The following is a 16476-nucleotide window of genomic DNA, read 5'->3' on the forward strand; positions in this document are numbered from 1 at the left end:
TTTCATTTCTGTATGAATGTCACATATTCTCCTTCTGGTATAGGAAGCTTAAAGCTGGGCCCTGTGATAGCCCCACATTGATGATCATTTTTTAAAAGGACAGGTAACTTTCCACTTGGCTCCAGACTAAGCAGGGTCAGAATGAGGGGGTTGAGAGGACAATGGTGACATAATGCTTTCTGGCTGTCCCCAGTCACTGCCCTATCCTTTTGATTCAGTTCTTTCCATAACTTGATGAGTCAAATACCACAGTCCCCATTCTATCTGTAGAAGGGGAAACAGGTTAAGTGACTTGCCTAAGGTCACACAGTGATTAAGTGGGAAAGTCAGAATTTGAAAGTGGTTCTGTTTTGGGTCTGCAGACACCTCTGGAAGCTGGATTTCTGACTCTGAACAAATCCAAGTGTCCTATTCATGTTCCTTCCTCCTAACCCTACATTCCCTGGTGGTGAATCTCTGAAGGTGAGAGAGGAGACCTCCACCTTGGGCCACTGCCTGTCAGCCTCCAGGGTGGGCCAGCAGTCAGCCATACTGCTCAACATGTCAGAGAACAGACTATATTTAACTGGAAGAAAGGGAATAAGAAACAGAATGAGGAATCTGGAAGTGCCTGAATAATACAGTATTAGAAAGTGAAAATGCTTCTCCTCCCAGAGTGCCTGGGCAGCTCAGTCAGTCCGCTCTTGATTTCAGCTCAGGTCATGATCTCAGGGTCCTGGGATTGAGCCCTGCATTGGGCTCCCTGCTCAGCGGGTAGCCTGCTTTTCCCTCTCCCCTGCCACTCTCCCTGCTTCTGTGTTCTCTCTCTCTCTCCCCCCCACCAAATAAATAGATATTTTAAAAATAAATAAGTAAAGTGCTGCTTCTCCCTAAAAACAGTCTGTGAAGGAACATTCTGCAAAATGTTTGCAGATGGACCAGAGGCCTTAGAGCCAGAAACCTGTACAATCCGTAGGAGTAACTGCTCCCCATCACCAGGCTTGAGCTGTTCTCAGGGCTTTCTCTCTCTCCAGTGCCCCTCAGCTCCCCTGCTGGGGGCTCTTTGTATGGGAGTGACATGGTAATGGGCCTAAGCACACACCAAGAGCCAATGGTAGGTACCAGCCACCCTATTCCCCCCCCCCCCCCCAAATCCCCAACCAAGACAGGATGTGATTAACTAGTTCTGAAGAGCATTTGGAACTCAACTTCCAGCGGCTTGAGGAGAGGTCTGATGGAGTCTTTGTTTGCCTAACTCTGAAATTCTGAGGTTGTGGGAGAGGTGGAGGGAGGAGGGCTCTGCAGGCCCTTTAGATTCAGCCAAGAATCGTCTGGTAAATATACAGTCATTTGGAATGTATTGTCTTCCTTCTTAAGCCTTTAAGATCTGCCTTCTAAATTACTACTAAAGCACACGAGTCTCTAGTGCTCATAGTGTTTTTATCTTTTCACTTTTAAAATAAACTGTATTGGAGTATAATTTACATTCAATAAAATGTACTCATTTTAAAAGTGTAGTCAGATGAGATTTGACATATGTAATCACCACTCCAATCAAGTTATAGAATATTTCATCACCCCTGAAAATGCCCTCATTCTATCTGCAGGCATTCTCCCCCCAGCCCCTGGCCCCAGGCAAGCACAGAGCAACTTTTGGTCACTGTAGATTGATTTGCACATTCTAGATATCTATGTGTGTGCAGTATGGTCTTTGTGTCACTGCTAGAGTTTGATAAGCTTCAGGGGAGAATAAATTATTTGAGATTCCTGCACGGGCATGGCCCCTGCCGGCATCTCTGCACCCCCTCTGTTCTTCCCGAGCCCTTCAGCCTACTCTCACCTGGTGTGTGGACATGGTATTCCTTGAGTCTGTGGCAGGAGAAAGATTCCTCCCTTCCCTTTGCTTTGGCACTAGGTCTAGGGAAATGGTAGGGAGAGGAGGTTTGGGGAAAAGCAAGATGTGAGGAATGACTCTCAACCATGAGAAATGGCTGTGAGGTTCCAGGTGACGGAGCCTGCATAATGTGGAGGTGGACAGGCAACTGAGCTGGCTTCTCTCCTGCTGCTGGCTTTGTTACCACTACTGCTGCCATTCTTTGCATTGAGGTGAGTATGAAAGCTCCTATCCTAGAATTCAGGGGTTCTTTTGAATGAATTGAGGGGCATGGAAGGAGAGGAAGCAAACTTTAGGTCCAGCCTGTGGGGTGTGTATCCTGCCTGGCAGGGATGTGTTGGAGGACAAGCAGCAGGGAGCTTGGCTTATTGGCCATCTTGTGACTAGAGCTGACCGTGCCACAGTCTTCTCTTTGTGCTCAGGTCTGCAGCTTCTCGTCTTCTTGGGCAGGATGGAAAGGCAGCACATGTAAGCACTGATTCTTACATGGTGGCAATGATCCTGGGTGTCAATCTGGACAGAGAAGGACACAGTGCTAAAGATTTCCTGCAATTTGCATAACCTTTCTGGGATCCTGTTGACCTATCTCCACAAGTGGGCATATTTGAAGGATTTTTTTTTTTAATTTGAAGGATATTTTAAAGGTGCTTTCATTTCTTGGGGAAAAGGAATACAAACTAAAATCAAGATGCTGTCATTATGGTATTTTTTTTCTTTTGTTTTATCATCATATTATTATTTCATTGTGGTAAAATATACTGTTGGGGAGGAAGAAATTTTTCTATATCTTTCAAGATTCCTCTAGCTACATTGAGAATTAAGTCAATTAAGTTGACGTGAAATAGAGTAACAAGAGAAAATTCGAGCTTAATTTCATACATACCGGGAATCTACACAGACATGACAATCCAAAGACATTCAGACAAAATGAGGTATATATGTCATCCTGAATTAGGGAGAAGGGGTAGCATCTGTGACTTCAAAGAAAAGGAATGCAATTCACAGAAGAATGAAAAAGTGTCAGCATTTGGTAAACAAATGTTGTCGGACCACTCAGAAACGGTGGGACCTAGAGGACTTTGGTGGGACCTAGATGACTTTGGTCAGTCAGGCTCTACTAGGTACCTCTCAGCCTACTCTCCCTAGTTTATAGCATAATGTAGTTATTTGTGGTGATAGCTCCCTTTTTGGAGCAGGTCCTCTATCTAAAACTTTTTAGGCAGTTGGTATGTGTAGAAGGCAGAGGTCAAAGTTTTTTCCTGAGTCTTTTGGGTCTTGATTTTTTTTTAGCTTAATAATCTTTTTATAAACTGCATGCCAGTATGGTACACCTTGAGGCAGCCTGCCCTTGGCTCTTGCAATACACAACATAAAATTTTAACCATTTTAAATTATACTGTTCATGGTACCAGACACATTTACATTAGGTGCAACCATTACCACCATCCATCTCCAGAACTTTTTATCTTCCCAAACTGAAATTCCATACCCATTAAACATTAACTCCCCATTCCCTCTTCCCCTGGCACCTGGCAACCTTCATTCTACTTTCTGTCTCTATGAATTCCATTATTCTCGGTATTTCATATGAGCAGAATCATGCAGTGTTTGTATGTGACTTATATCACTTAGCATAATGTCTTCCAAATTCATCCCTGTTGTAGCAAATATCAGAATTCCATTCCTTTTTAAAGCTGAATTAACATTTGATTGTATAGGTATACCACATTTTGTTTATCCATTCATCTGCCAGTGGACATCTGAGTTGTTTCTGCCTTTTGGCTGTTGTGAATAATGCTGCTATTATGAACATTTGTATACAAATATCTGTTTGAGCCATTATGGTATTTAAATGCTCAGCAGCCCCTCCTACCAGCAGTTCCTGCTTAAATTTACTGCTGTCCAAGGCCCAGAGTGATGTGCATTCCTGCTCCTCTAGCCTGGCACCCTGTCTTCTCCAAGTTGGTGCCTGTGGCAAGTGGTATGCTTCCAATACTTCAGTCTTTGATAAGTATTGGGACTTAGGAGTTTTGAGTTCCTTTCTCTAGAAGCTTCTTTTTTGGTGTGTTTTAGCTACTCTTGGCCACCAGCTGACTTTTGGAGTTTGATTCCATTAAGCTTCTTAATATCAGAATATAACAGACCATCTTTGGTTCATCAAGGAAAGAAAAACTAAATTTTATCAATTATCTATTATGTGCTATCAGGAACCTGTGCTATTCTGTATATTCACGTACTACTAACTTCACATCCTTTTATAGGGCTGTCCAGTGAGATAGGGACCCATCCTGAGTTTTAAAGGTAATGAAGCTGAGGAGAGGTTCAGGGAAGTTAAGTCACTTGCCCAAGCTCATGGAGGCCAACATTCTATACACTACCTAAATACCTCCCTGGTCTTTCAGATGCAAATGAGCCAGAGAAATTTTCTGGACCTTTTCTTTTACAATGGAAATCCAAGCCTGGAGTTCCCCCCCTATGATTTGAAAAGAATAATCCTTTGGGCTTCGTTGCCCTAGTTTTGGTAAAATATGGAATTATTAATTAAGGCTTTGCTTTGTTTTTCTGAATATACAAAAGTAGAGAATAGTATCATGAATCCCCACGTACTCCTCACCCAGCTTCAATAATTATGGACTGTTGGTCTGTCTTGTTTCATCAGTCAGGTTCTTCTTTTTGATCCATGGGGTCCTCCCAAGTGATATGGCAGCAGTTGGTGTTTTCTAGAAGAGAGGAGGGGAATAAGCAGATCTGGAAATCGTGGAGCTAAATCTCTTCCCAGCTGGAAGAGTGTTAATTGCCACCGGTTGGAATCCCCTCTGATGGTTCATTATTCAGCTGGTTACTGAACACCATCCAGGAGGCAGGGGAAGGAGGGCAAATCTTTTGAGAGGCCTGGCAGGACCTGGCAGGGTGGTATGCAGAGAGGCTTCCCTTTCTTAGAGCATTTTCTTCCTACTGTTTGATTTTATTGGAATTCTTCTGAGTGGCAAGAGAGAAGGTTATGTGAGGATAACTGTCCCCTTAGGAGAACAACACTAAGCCAAAGCAGTCTTGAGGTAGAACAAGGACTGGTGGGAAAAAAGCCTATAGCCTATTCCACTAGATTTATTTAACAAACATTTTCACTTTTATTTTGTTATGAATATCCACAGTGGGCCAGGACTGAGCAATGTAGTAGACAGATCCAACTATGACACATTGGTATCTGCTCTCAAAAACTTGTGGTCCACAAAAATAATAGCTAAATAACAACTAACATTTGTGTGTGCCAGAGACAGCCAGAGTACTTTATGTACGTTGTCTCCTTTATAACCCCTACTCTGCCCCAAACAATCTGCAAGAATTATGTCCATTTTATAAACAAGGAAAGTGGGACTTCCTGCTGCCCTGTCTGTGCAGAATGAGTGACAGATGGGGAGGACCAAGGGTCAGGAGAGGGCCCAGGAGACTGGGACCTTCTCTCAGGCTGCAGGAATGTACTTCTGTAAAACCCAGGCAGATGTGCTTTCTCATAGAATTGAGGGCAGCCAAATGGCACATTTTTTCCTTGGGACTTTATTGAGGACCATGGGACTGATTTTTATTTAAAAGATAAGGCACTTCTTTTGGGAGGAGGAGAGGAGTAAAGACTGGAACTTGAGAAAGAGCACTTTTCTGAGGCTGCAGGAAGGGATGGACTGTTTGGGTTTTATTTAAAAGAAGATTTGGGAGGCGCTGGGTGGCTCAGGTCATGATCCCAGGGTCCTGGGATCGAGTCCTGCACCAGGCTCCCTGCTCAGCGGGGAGCTTGCTTCTCCATCTTCCTCTACCGCTGCCCCTGCTTGTGTATGCTCTCTCGCTCTTACTCTCTCTGTCAAATAAATAAATAAAATCTTTAAAATAAAAAAATAAAAGAAGATTTGGTGTCTTTCAAGCTGGAGAGACTAAAAAGAGATAGTTTTAAGGACAAGGAAGGAGCAATTTCTGATCCAGGCTGATTCTTTCCAGGATCAGGTGGTTTGGGGTTTCTGTGGCAGTTGCAGGAACAGCTGGTGGTGCCATCCTTGTCCTTCTGGGGTGAGGCCGGCTCCGTGGGCCCAGTTTCTGCATGGAAGCCTGCTTTGTGCATTTGAACATATTTTCTACAATTGTCTCGGCTAATGTGTCTAGCAGGGGGCAGCAAGTCATTTCTTTAAAAGACAACCCATGAACCTCTTTCCACGCACCGTGGGCATCCCCTCATCCCTTGCTGTGTGTAAGTCATAACTTGTAGGGTTAAGGTAAATTTAGAAGGCTCACTCCCCCTTTCCCCAAAAGGATGTGAAACGTTGAAATGAGAGTCCCAACGGCATGACTCTCCTTTAAGAAACCGAAAGAAAATGAAAGTTTATTATATTATCATTCTAATTTTTAAATTTTTAATTAAAAAAAAAATAAAGAGGTTTTTCTACCAGGAGATGAGGTGTGGGGTGCCATCTGGATCAGAAGCAGGAAGAAGAAACAGCTCAAGGTTCTTTCCAACTATGTCATTCTCTTGTTGTTTCCCATTCTGGGCTCCCAGATAATTTAAAAGCAGGGTTGCATACAGGATTAGCTTCATATAGAACCCTAGAGAAAATCCTGCCTTCAAATCAATGCATTGCCTCCATTTGGACCTTGCTGACAGAGAGAGGAAACATGAAAGTGGATGAGGACACCTCTTTCAGAAACGGAGGGCGTCCCAAACTGGCTAGACAAAATGCATGTGGCCTTTCAGAACAAGCCAGAGTCCGGGCAGGCTGCCTGCTCTCCTGGGACTACAACTCAGAGATGACGGTTGCTATGGATACGGGCAACTGGGGCTCCCCTGAGACAGCAGGGAGTTGAAGGCATGAAGCTGTTTGTTGCAGTGATGTGAAGGCTGGTGTCTGTACTTTCCTCACTGTGGAGCCACACTGTGAGGGACAGAAGACCAGCCTGGCCTAAGTGGTGCCTGGGCCTGGAGGACCCCAGGTGGCCCACCCTGGGGTGCCTGTGTATGTGAGATGGGGCACACCACCAGTGCAGAGTCACTGGGCTTTAGGTGACACATGGAGGACCTGTCCCATCAGTGTTGGATGCATAGTTCTCTCCTCTTTTCTCCTAATTTTGGAGGCCGGCAGTGCTAATTGCTCCCCAGACCCAGGAGTGCATTTCTGGATTGGAGGCGCTACCCAGTGAAGCTTTACTGTGAGTGGGGCTCCATCCTGGAAGCTGCAGGAAGGGTGTTAAAAGGTAGGGGGAACATAGTTTGTGCCACCAGGGCACCCCTGGTGTGAGGGGAGAGACACAGCCCCTGCCATCCATGAGCGCCCAGTCTGATGCAGACAGCCAGAGGTACATCAAGGACCCGGGGTGATAGACAGAGACAGGATAGAAAAAGCCCATCACTTCACACTTCCCATGAAGTCAGACACATCCGTGGTGTACCTCTAGGCTCAGCATTGCTACTCTTTCCCCAAGCTCCCTCCACTCCTGCCATGCCAGGGCCTGGGCTCTTCCATTTGGGTTCTTCAGATGGTACAGTGGGCCCTTCCTTGCTGTTCCCTTGGCTTGGGGCTGTTTTCTCCATCACCTCCCAGCTCCCTCACTATTTCACCATATTTATTCAGACCTCTGTTTTGGTATCATTTCCTGACCACCCTGTGGCAAGCAGCCCTTCCTGGCTTCCCAAACCTCTCTCTTAGCCACTCTGCCTGCTTTATTTTTCTCCATGGCACTTGTACTATTTACTAGTCTATTGTTTGATCATCTGCCTCCCCATTGGACAGTCAGCTCCTCCAGTGCTGGGACAATGCCTTGCTTACCACCGAATCCCATTGCTAAGAGGATCACCTGGCACCTGGGAGGTGCTCAATAAATATTGGATGAGTGAGTGACAAACTGTGTAGCTCATGGTTCACAATGCTTCAATATTAGTCCACCAGTTGTAAAGATAAAACTTCTCACTTGCAATTCTAATTTGTGACTGAAGGACATTTTTCTTAAAATTAGGTTTTGGTTTCCTAAGACGGTATCTGTCACACAAGGGTATACAGACTTGGGGAGATTCTTAGATATGATCATGGCAGTTTGGGGATTTGTGTTACCTTTGGAAGATGGGTCTGTGTATTAGTCAAGTTTGGAGGACCCATATGTAGTTATTGGAAATCTGGTACATAAAACTTTTGAGGTAGGGTGCGTTGGAGGTAGCCTCAGAACTTTCTGGAGAGCAGATCTTGAACAGCAAGTAGAAAGAAAGGGGAAGGTCTTTTGACAAGACAGAAAGCCATTGGATGACTTGCTATCAAGGTCTGGTTTGTAATGTAAGGGGCCATATGGAGCAAGCCCCCATGGGCCAGCAGGTCCCAGCATACCTACTTGGCTAAAGTGGAGTCTGAACTTAGATACAGCAAGGTGAAGCAGTTAAGTTGAGAGCATTCCCTGCTCTGGAAACCTGCATTTGAGTGACAGCCGTGCAGGGCTGGGACTGCTTTGGAGCGGTGACCCATAAACTCTGCTCTCTGGCCCACTCCCCATCACTTATGTCTCACTGTGGTCTTGTTGGCATGACGGCCCCCCCAGGGGGGGCACCGGCCCACCTGCCATGGCCTGTGCAGCTGGGGCGTGGAATGTGTGCAGGAGTCAGCTGGCAGGTGGAAGATGACCCAGCCCTCGGAGGATGGTCCCCAGCTCACCAGCTTGCAGTCCTTTGTCTAACTGGGAATCAACCAGGCCAGAGGTCAGCGTTTTCCTTGGAAGACTGTCAGAGCCTGCCTATGGTTGAGGGGGTAGCAGGGTCAAGTTTCCAGGAAGTGGGCCAGGACAAAGCTCTATCTCCTGAATCAGCTCTCCACTGTCTGCAGCCTGGCAGGTGCCAGCAGCATGCGATTGGCAAGTTGGCCTCTGGTCACTGAGCTGTAGACCCGGGCCACTGGGAGGCCCTTTACAAACCACACAGTGACCTCTCTGTTATAGGGAGGAGGTGCCCAGAGTTACTGCGGAGCTGGGACCCAGACCAGCTCATTGCTCTTTCTGCCACCTCCTGTTTGGAATGGGGGCCCAAGTGAGCAGTGAGATAGGTGCCACAATGCTGTGCACCTCAGTTCCTGCACTTCTCTCAGCAGTATTAAGGTCTGCTTTGGGAGATTAAAAGTATGCCGCTCTCTGCTGGTTTGGCAGTTGTCCTTGGACCCATGGCTGTGATGTGGCTTCCTCACCCTGCTGGGGGTGGCAGGAGGCACACACTTAACCGCTGTGCCTGGGGGACTTTCAGCCCTGGGGATGAAGTGTGTGTAGTGAGTAGCCCTGAAATGGAAGGGAGGGCCCCATGCCTGGCGGGGCCCTACCCTTCTCTGTCGGCTGGCTTCCTTTCCACCTGCCCTAATGCTTCTGTGGTGGTGGTTCCAGAAATCACCTCGGGGTTTTGAGGTCCCTTCCTCCTGCCCCCTCCCCGCCCTGGAGGGTGGGATCATCCAGAGGCCAGCAGAAGGGGCTGGGGCAGGGAATGGGGCCTGACCTAGAGGATAAACTGAAGGCCTGTTCTAACACCTCCATTTGGGATCTTGAGTTTGGGAGTGAGTCTGAGTATTAAGGGCTCTGGTTTTGGAGCCTGGGAGACTGAGATTTGCACCCAAACCCCTCTCCCTGACCTTGAGCAGCTACTTAACCTTTCTGAGTCTCGATTTCCTCATCTAAAAAGTAGAGTTATTTTTTTTAAAGATTTTATTTATTTATTCATGAGACACACATACACAAACACAGTGAGAGAGAGAGAGAGAGAGGCAGAGACACAGGCAGAGGGAGAAGCAGGCTCCATGCAGGGAGCCTGATGTGGGACTTGATCCCAGGACTTCAGGATCACACTCTGGGCCGAAGGCAGGCATTAAACTGTTGAGCCACCCAGGAATCCCTAAAAAGTAGAGTTAAAACCACCTTGCACACAGCACTGTGATGAGGACTCTCTGAGATAATACATGTATCAGTAGAGCACTCATCCGAATGCCCAGCCCCTAGTAGACATACGTGATAACATAACTTAGCGTTGTCATCATCACCATGTGACAGCTCAGTGCCTACACTGTGCCTGCTCAACACTGTGCTGGATGTTATAGAAGATAAAGGGAATTTCTGTACCAGCCATTGGGCATTGGTCTGAGGACAGAGAATGACATATAAAGGAGAAAACATACTCAAAAAGATAAAATGGGGGGATTTCAACTAATATGGTATTGGGAAGGAATCCATAAGGGAAGAAGGCGACTTGAGCATGGGACTAAGAAAAAGCTTGATATATATTCAAAATAATATTCTACTTTTATTATCTCTCCCCACCTTCCTCTCCCTAAGTGAACACTTGAGAATAACACTGTGAGGTTCAAGGAGGAAGTCCTTAGCCCGGTGGCCAGTAGCGCAGGGAATAAAACCCTCCATCTCCACATTTGCCTTGTCCTCCTGGGGGCAGAGACCACCAGGAGCCTCCTTCTCAAAGACCAGAGTGTCTGCATGGCCCGATGAAGGAAGAATCTTCCACCTTCTTTGCTCTCACTGGACTCTGTGGGAAGCTAGAAAATTTTTCAACCCACCGAAGGAGAAAGAACTGACCAGGGCTGGTGCCAAAATATTCAGTAAATTCAAAAAGAGTCTTTTGTTCTATGAAGAAAGCGGCTGGCCTGGAGCCTCCTCTTCTGATTTGACATCACAGCCTGGTGGGTGGGGCCTTCCATTCTTGTCCAGCCCCCACTCCCAGGTTGAAAGGCAGCAAGCCTACTCAGGATTCTTTAGGAAAGCTCATTTGTGAGTCCACCTGTTTGTTTGACAGCCTGAGACAAATAAATCTTTGGGCCCCTCTGGCCTTAGTTGCTTCACCTGTGAAATGGCCATGCTGGTTCCTCTCCCTCTGTTGGACCAGTTCTGACCTGGTGGTCTCTTGCTCCACCTGCAGCTCTCGGGTCTGGGCTTGGATAATGTGTCGCCCCTTTTCCAGATGGGCACTCCAGGATGTCGAATATACAGTTCTGCCGTTATCCGAAACACATTTGAGTTCTGCTTTGGAATTTGCCTTTGAGCTTGGGCACATTCTTTCAATATTCTCAGTGACAAACAGTCTTCTTCCTTTTAGAGAGAAGTTGATTTCCTAATGGGGGCAGTAAGTCATGTCGTATATATGTGTCATGACAATAAGGATACGATCAAACTGAATGAAGATGCTTTTAGTTCCAAACAAATGAGGCTGATTTTGTTCTGCTTTAAACCGACCGACTCAGAAGTCAGTTCCAAGTAAAATTTTAAGAACGTTTTGAGCAAGAAATGCAGCCTGAGAACACAGGTGGTAGACTCTTGCAATTTTAAGGACAGCACTCATTTGGATACATTAGTTCTGATTTTAAGAAAATGAATTTGCTGCTTTATGTTTCCGCCTCATGTTTTAAAAAAGTGACTGTCCTCTTCATTCCTGTTCATTTCCTAATGCATTTGTTTTATGTTTGGGTGTTTGTGCTTTTTATTTTCTTGACAGTGTGGCTTGCCCTGATTGTTATTAGTTATAAAAACATAAAAAGTCCTGTCTCAGTGGTTCTCAGCCCTATCTCAGCTCGTTGAAACCCAGACTTCTGGGCTCATGCATACTTTCTGATTTAGGAAGTCTAGGAAGGCTTTGTAATTTGCATTTTTAATATATTCCTAGGTTATGCTGCTGCCCCAGGACCATATTTTGAGAACCGTTGGCCTAACTGGAAGGGGTTTTGGTGATTAAAGCCAACCCCCTTATTGTACAGACTGGTAAACTGAGGTACAGGGGGAAGTGCCTCCCTTGCTAAATGGTCTATAACTAGTTTAGTGACAACACTGGCAGGAGAATCCAGGCATCCTATATGCCCCAAACTCATGCTTCTTGGTTAGAGACTAGTTAACAGGACCACCGGTTTGGGGGATTTTGCAAAACCTTCTTAATTTCAAATAATCTGGCCTGTTATCCCCTTTAGTATGACCAAACCATGATTTTCATCTCACTAGAGAAAAAGCTCTTTTTAATTTGCTCTTTTTATCATGATAACATATCTGTGACCTAAAATTTACCTTTCTCGCCATTTTTCAGCGTGCGGTTAATTCTGTAGCATGAAGCACATTGACACTGTGGTGCAGCCATCAAGACCATCCATCTCCAGAACTCTCTCATCTTCCCCAGCTGAAGCTCTGTGCTGGTAGCCACCGCCCCCAAACCCCCGTGACCCCCATGCTACTTCCTATCTCTGGAAGTAACCACTCCAGACACCTCATCTAAGTGGACTCAGGCAGTACTGGTCCTTTGATAACTAACTTATTTCACTGAGCATGATAAGGCCTTCCAGTTTCATCCACGTTGCACCACGGATCAGAATCTCTTTCCTTTTTAAACAATAATATTCTGTTGTAGGAATATACTACACTTTGCTTATCCATTCCTCTGTTGATGGGCACTTGGGCAATCTCCACATTTTGGTTATTGTGAATAATACTGCTGTGAACATGAGTGTGTAAATATCTATTTGAGTCCCTACCTTCAGTTCTTTTGGGTATATGCCCAGAAGTGGAATTGCTGGGTCAAATAGCAATTCTGTGTTTAATTTTCTTTCTTTCTTTTTAAAATATTTTATTTATTTACTTGAGAGAGAGCAAGTGCAAAAGAGAGAGAGAAACAGAGACTGAGGCAGAGAGACAGAGAGAAGAGTAAGCGCACAGAGGGAAAAGGGGAAGCAGACTCCCCACTGAGCAAAAAAAGCATAATGCGGGGCTTGATCCCAGGACCCAGAGATCATGACCTGAGCCAAAAGCAGACACTTAACTGACTGAGCCACCTAGGTGCCCACCCCCCTTTTCTTTAAGGTTTATTTATTTATTAGAGAGAGAGAGCTCTTGAGCACAGGGAGGGGCAAAGGAAGAGGGAGAGAGAATCTCACCGAGCATGCCACTTGATCTCACAACCCAAGATCATGACCTGAGCTGAAACTCAGAATGAGACACTTAACTGACTGAACCACCCAGGAGCCCCTGGGTTTAATTTTCTGGGGAAACTGCTTTGCTTTTGATTCCAGAAGCTTAAGAATCTGCCAGAAACAAATTTGTGGATAACAGAGTCTGAAGAGTCCCTGGCTCTTACCCCTCTGGTTGCCCATTTTGGGAGGTGATTCGGTTGCCCTTAGGCCTTGTGATAGAGTGACCCTGTTCTTCCCAGTTTACTACCAGCAGCTATATAGATAGTCTTCCAGGTTTTCTCTCTTCTCCTCCTTGACTCTGCTTTGACTGTGCTGTCACCAGTCTCCACTCATATTTGTCTTTGGGCATTTATGTGTTTCCATTCCTGTCCATCAAATCTCACTAGTCCCAGAATGCTCCCACTGCATTGCAGAATGAAGTCTGGAATGAATGGGATGAATCCCATCACACTGCACCTTCCATTCTCTGGGTGGAATATGACTGTCCTTCCAGGAAGGCAGCATGCCAGGGGCTGGGTGGGAGGACCTCAAATATAGGGGAGAGTAAGAAATACTTACAGCATTAATGAATGAATGGGACAAAAAAACAGCCTAGAATGCTGTCAGGCAGGGTTCTCGGACTGGGCATTTTGCAAGAAATAGCCAACTACTTGGCTTGGCTTTTGCCACCACCCAGCAGTCTCTGGAGCCGCACCACCTCCAGGAAGCCTTGTGGTGCCCTGGGAATAGAGAGGGCAGTTGGTAAGTCTGGTGTCTTCTGCTTCTGAATGGGCGCCAGCCTGAGGGTTGAAGCAGAGTCTTCCTTGGGATCACCCTCATGTGGGGGCATCTAGAGCAGTGACTTCTGGAATTAACAGAGCACTGTGGAGTGAAGAAGAAGGAAGAACAGGCTCTAGACTTGTCAACTTGATTCCAGCCCAAGACTGCAAAGTCCCAAATATCTTTTCAGCGGATTCAAGAGAATATTGTGAAACTTCAAAACCAAAATGACTGTACTTTTAAGTTTAAGGAAAATCGAGACTACCTAGCATTCTCTTTCTGGCTGATTTGCAAAATTATTCAACCAATGAAGCAATAGCAAGCAAGTGTGGAATTCCTTAAAATGAGTCAATATCACTTTTTCACCCTTCCCACCCTTCACTTAACAGAGTGGCTAGGTCACCTAAAATTTTTTGAAAAGCAACAAGATGCCTATTATTGATGTCATCATAAATTACTCTTTTGGTCTAGTCCTCATGCCCATTAACCAAATTAACAGAGGGAAAAAGTGAAGCAGATGTGCTAGTTAATCCACGGAATCCTTGTTGGCTAAGAATAGCATCCTTTTTATTGATTTTGTATCAGCAGATGATACTGCCTTTCTGTATAGAGAGTGCTCTGGCTGACAGTTCACTTTTACTGACATGTCTCTACACATTGGTAAATGGCTTGTCAGATACAGGACTTCTTGTTTCCCTTCCTTCAGGCCATCTTCTTGGAAGGAGGTAGTCCAGACTCCTCCCCCTAACCCCCAAGTGTGTTTTATCCTTGTGTCCTTCCCTCTAGTTGGAATGGAGGCTTCTAAGAGTTCCCAGACCCCAGGAACAATCAGGAAACGTGAATGTCCTGAGTGGTAGTTGGTGATATCTGTCCGGCTGCTAGGAGCCGTCATCAGGTCTTCAGAGGACAAATTTGTAGAATCCATTAACATCAATGCTTGCTGCTAATGGACCAGACCCCACCTAATCTCAGCATCTTGCTGCTTGCTACTTTAAAAGGGCAATTCCCCTCTGGGAGCTGACTCCCCTTTCCTGCTGCTCTATGTGTAAAAATGAGAGGTTGTTTATTTGCTTGAGGCCGTAACAGAGTCTTCAAATGAGACCAGCAGTCTTTATGGGCCTCCCCAGTCTCTGAGAGCTGTCTCCCTACATCTGCTTAAGGTGAGGCAGAGCACACCAGCAGATGTGGCTGACTTGCCAGGTATTAGACCTCTGGGAAGAGTTATTCAGGGCCTTAAATCCCCTGAGATGAAGGCCGTACGATGCTTCCTTGGTATCATCCATCTCTTCTAATATCCATTCTTTCAGGTAGCGTTTGCTGAGTGTTCAGGTACTTGTGCTAGGAGCAGCCCAGCAGCCAGACCCAGCATGTGCCATCTCAGAGCCTCCAGTATGCTGGAGGAAACCAAGCTGCTCACGGCAGGAAAATGTAGGCAGCAATACAGGGCAGGCCTTGGGCCAACAACCCGTCGTGGTCTATAACAAATAAAGAGCATGTGAAACTTAAGCTCTTGCTCCTAAACAAGGCATGAAGTAATACCAGGAGTGGGGGAGAAGTGAAGTGTTTCAAGTATCTTAAGTAAAAAGTACTTGAGAGAAATGGTGTCTGTATCTTTCAAAAGTGGGGACCCTTTTCCAAGAAGTGATTTTAGGGGGAGTGACAGTGGATGCATTTCCTGGTGGTTGCCCAGTGGGCTGGTACCATGGTAGAGGGCAAGGCTTTCTTGAGCAACGATAGTGGGATGGGCAGAGAAGGTATTACCTCAGCTGAGAGCCAAAGAAATTCAGGTCTCCATTGAGGCAGTTGGACATAAAGTGCCTTGAGTCATATTTGAGGGTAGAATGTAAAGATCTCCTCCCAGACAGGATCCTTAATAACTTAGCATCTGGGCCTGGAGCCCCTAGAACACAGAGCCTAAGGTAAGGGCTTTTGTGCTACAGCTTAGGGAGCACAATCTCAGAGAACAAAAGTGAAGGAAAAGGTGAGAGATATAGGGAAAGAGGGCGAGGATGTGAGAATACTTTACTGCTCTGGTCATCTCTTGGTATCAAGCCCAACCAGTGGCTCAGACTTTCAGAATTATAACACTGATTGCTCCTTAGGACAGTCAATCAGGAGAGGGAAGGCTACCCTTTACCAATGGTGAAGAGCTCATCCCACTGGGCATCCATTCCCCTGCCTCTCTGGGTGGCATGTGGCTGGGCTCCCTCAGTTGCCTTGCATTTTCTCAAGCCCCAGTGCCTATAGGAAGCCTAAGGAGTGGAAGCAAGAGGTACAGGAAATAGGAACTCCTCTAGCCACTGCTGGTAATGCCCACATGAAGTGGGTAGCTCTCACAGCTGGTCACTACAGTAGGGTCCAGGATTAGAAGAAAAAGCCAAAGGCCCTGGGGACAGATGTGGCTGAAAGGCACCTGACCACATACCTGCACACCACAATGGACAGGTGGCAAGAGAGATTTTCTTTCAGTATTGGCATGGCAACAAAAGTATGGGGTGTAGAGTGGGGTGGAGGTTGGGGGAGTGGGGCAGGGGTAGCCCAAGAAGCATTATTGATTTTCCCAAGGAAGATGGAAATGAAGAGGAAGATGCCCAGGTAAGCAGTAACAGCTGCCACTTAGTCTGCTGCAGCCAGATCTCTAGTCAGACTAACCTAGTCCACAGGGAAACCACTTTCTTCTCCATTCCTGGCCTCCGTGGAACCCTGTGCCTAACCCAGCCCAGGGACAAAGATTCTGGGTGCCTCTCTGTTAATACTGAGCACCAGCGTGTGCCTTGTATTGGTATAGGCATGTCATGCTGGGTGTTTTAATTTGAGTTCGTCAGTGAGCCCCATAGTAAGCAATATATGAGCATAAGAAGGCAGCTCAGGGTTGGTAAAAATTGAATGTTTTGA

At 46.1% G+C, this 16476-nt stretch overlaps 1 protein-coding gene across 20 annotated transcripts in view; it reads left to right on the top strand.

Moving 5' to 3' along the window:
• NFASC (neurofascin) overlaps positions 1-16476 on the top strand; it is a 176882-nt gene that overhangs the window by 43537 nt on the left and 116869 nt on the right. The window lies entirely within an intron of this gene.

The sequence above is a fragment of the Canis lupus genome, chromosome 38, assembly GCF_003254725.2.
Source record: "Canis lupus dingo isolate Sandy chromosome 38, ASM325472v2, whole genome shotgun sequence".
Classification (NCBI taxonomy): Eukaryota; Metazoa; Chordata; class Mammalia; order Carnivora; family Canidae; genus Canis; species Canis lupus.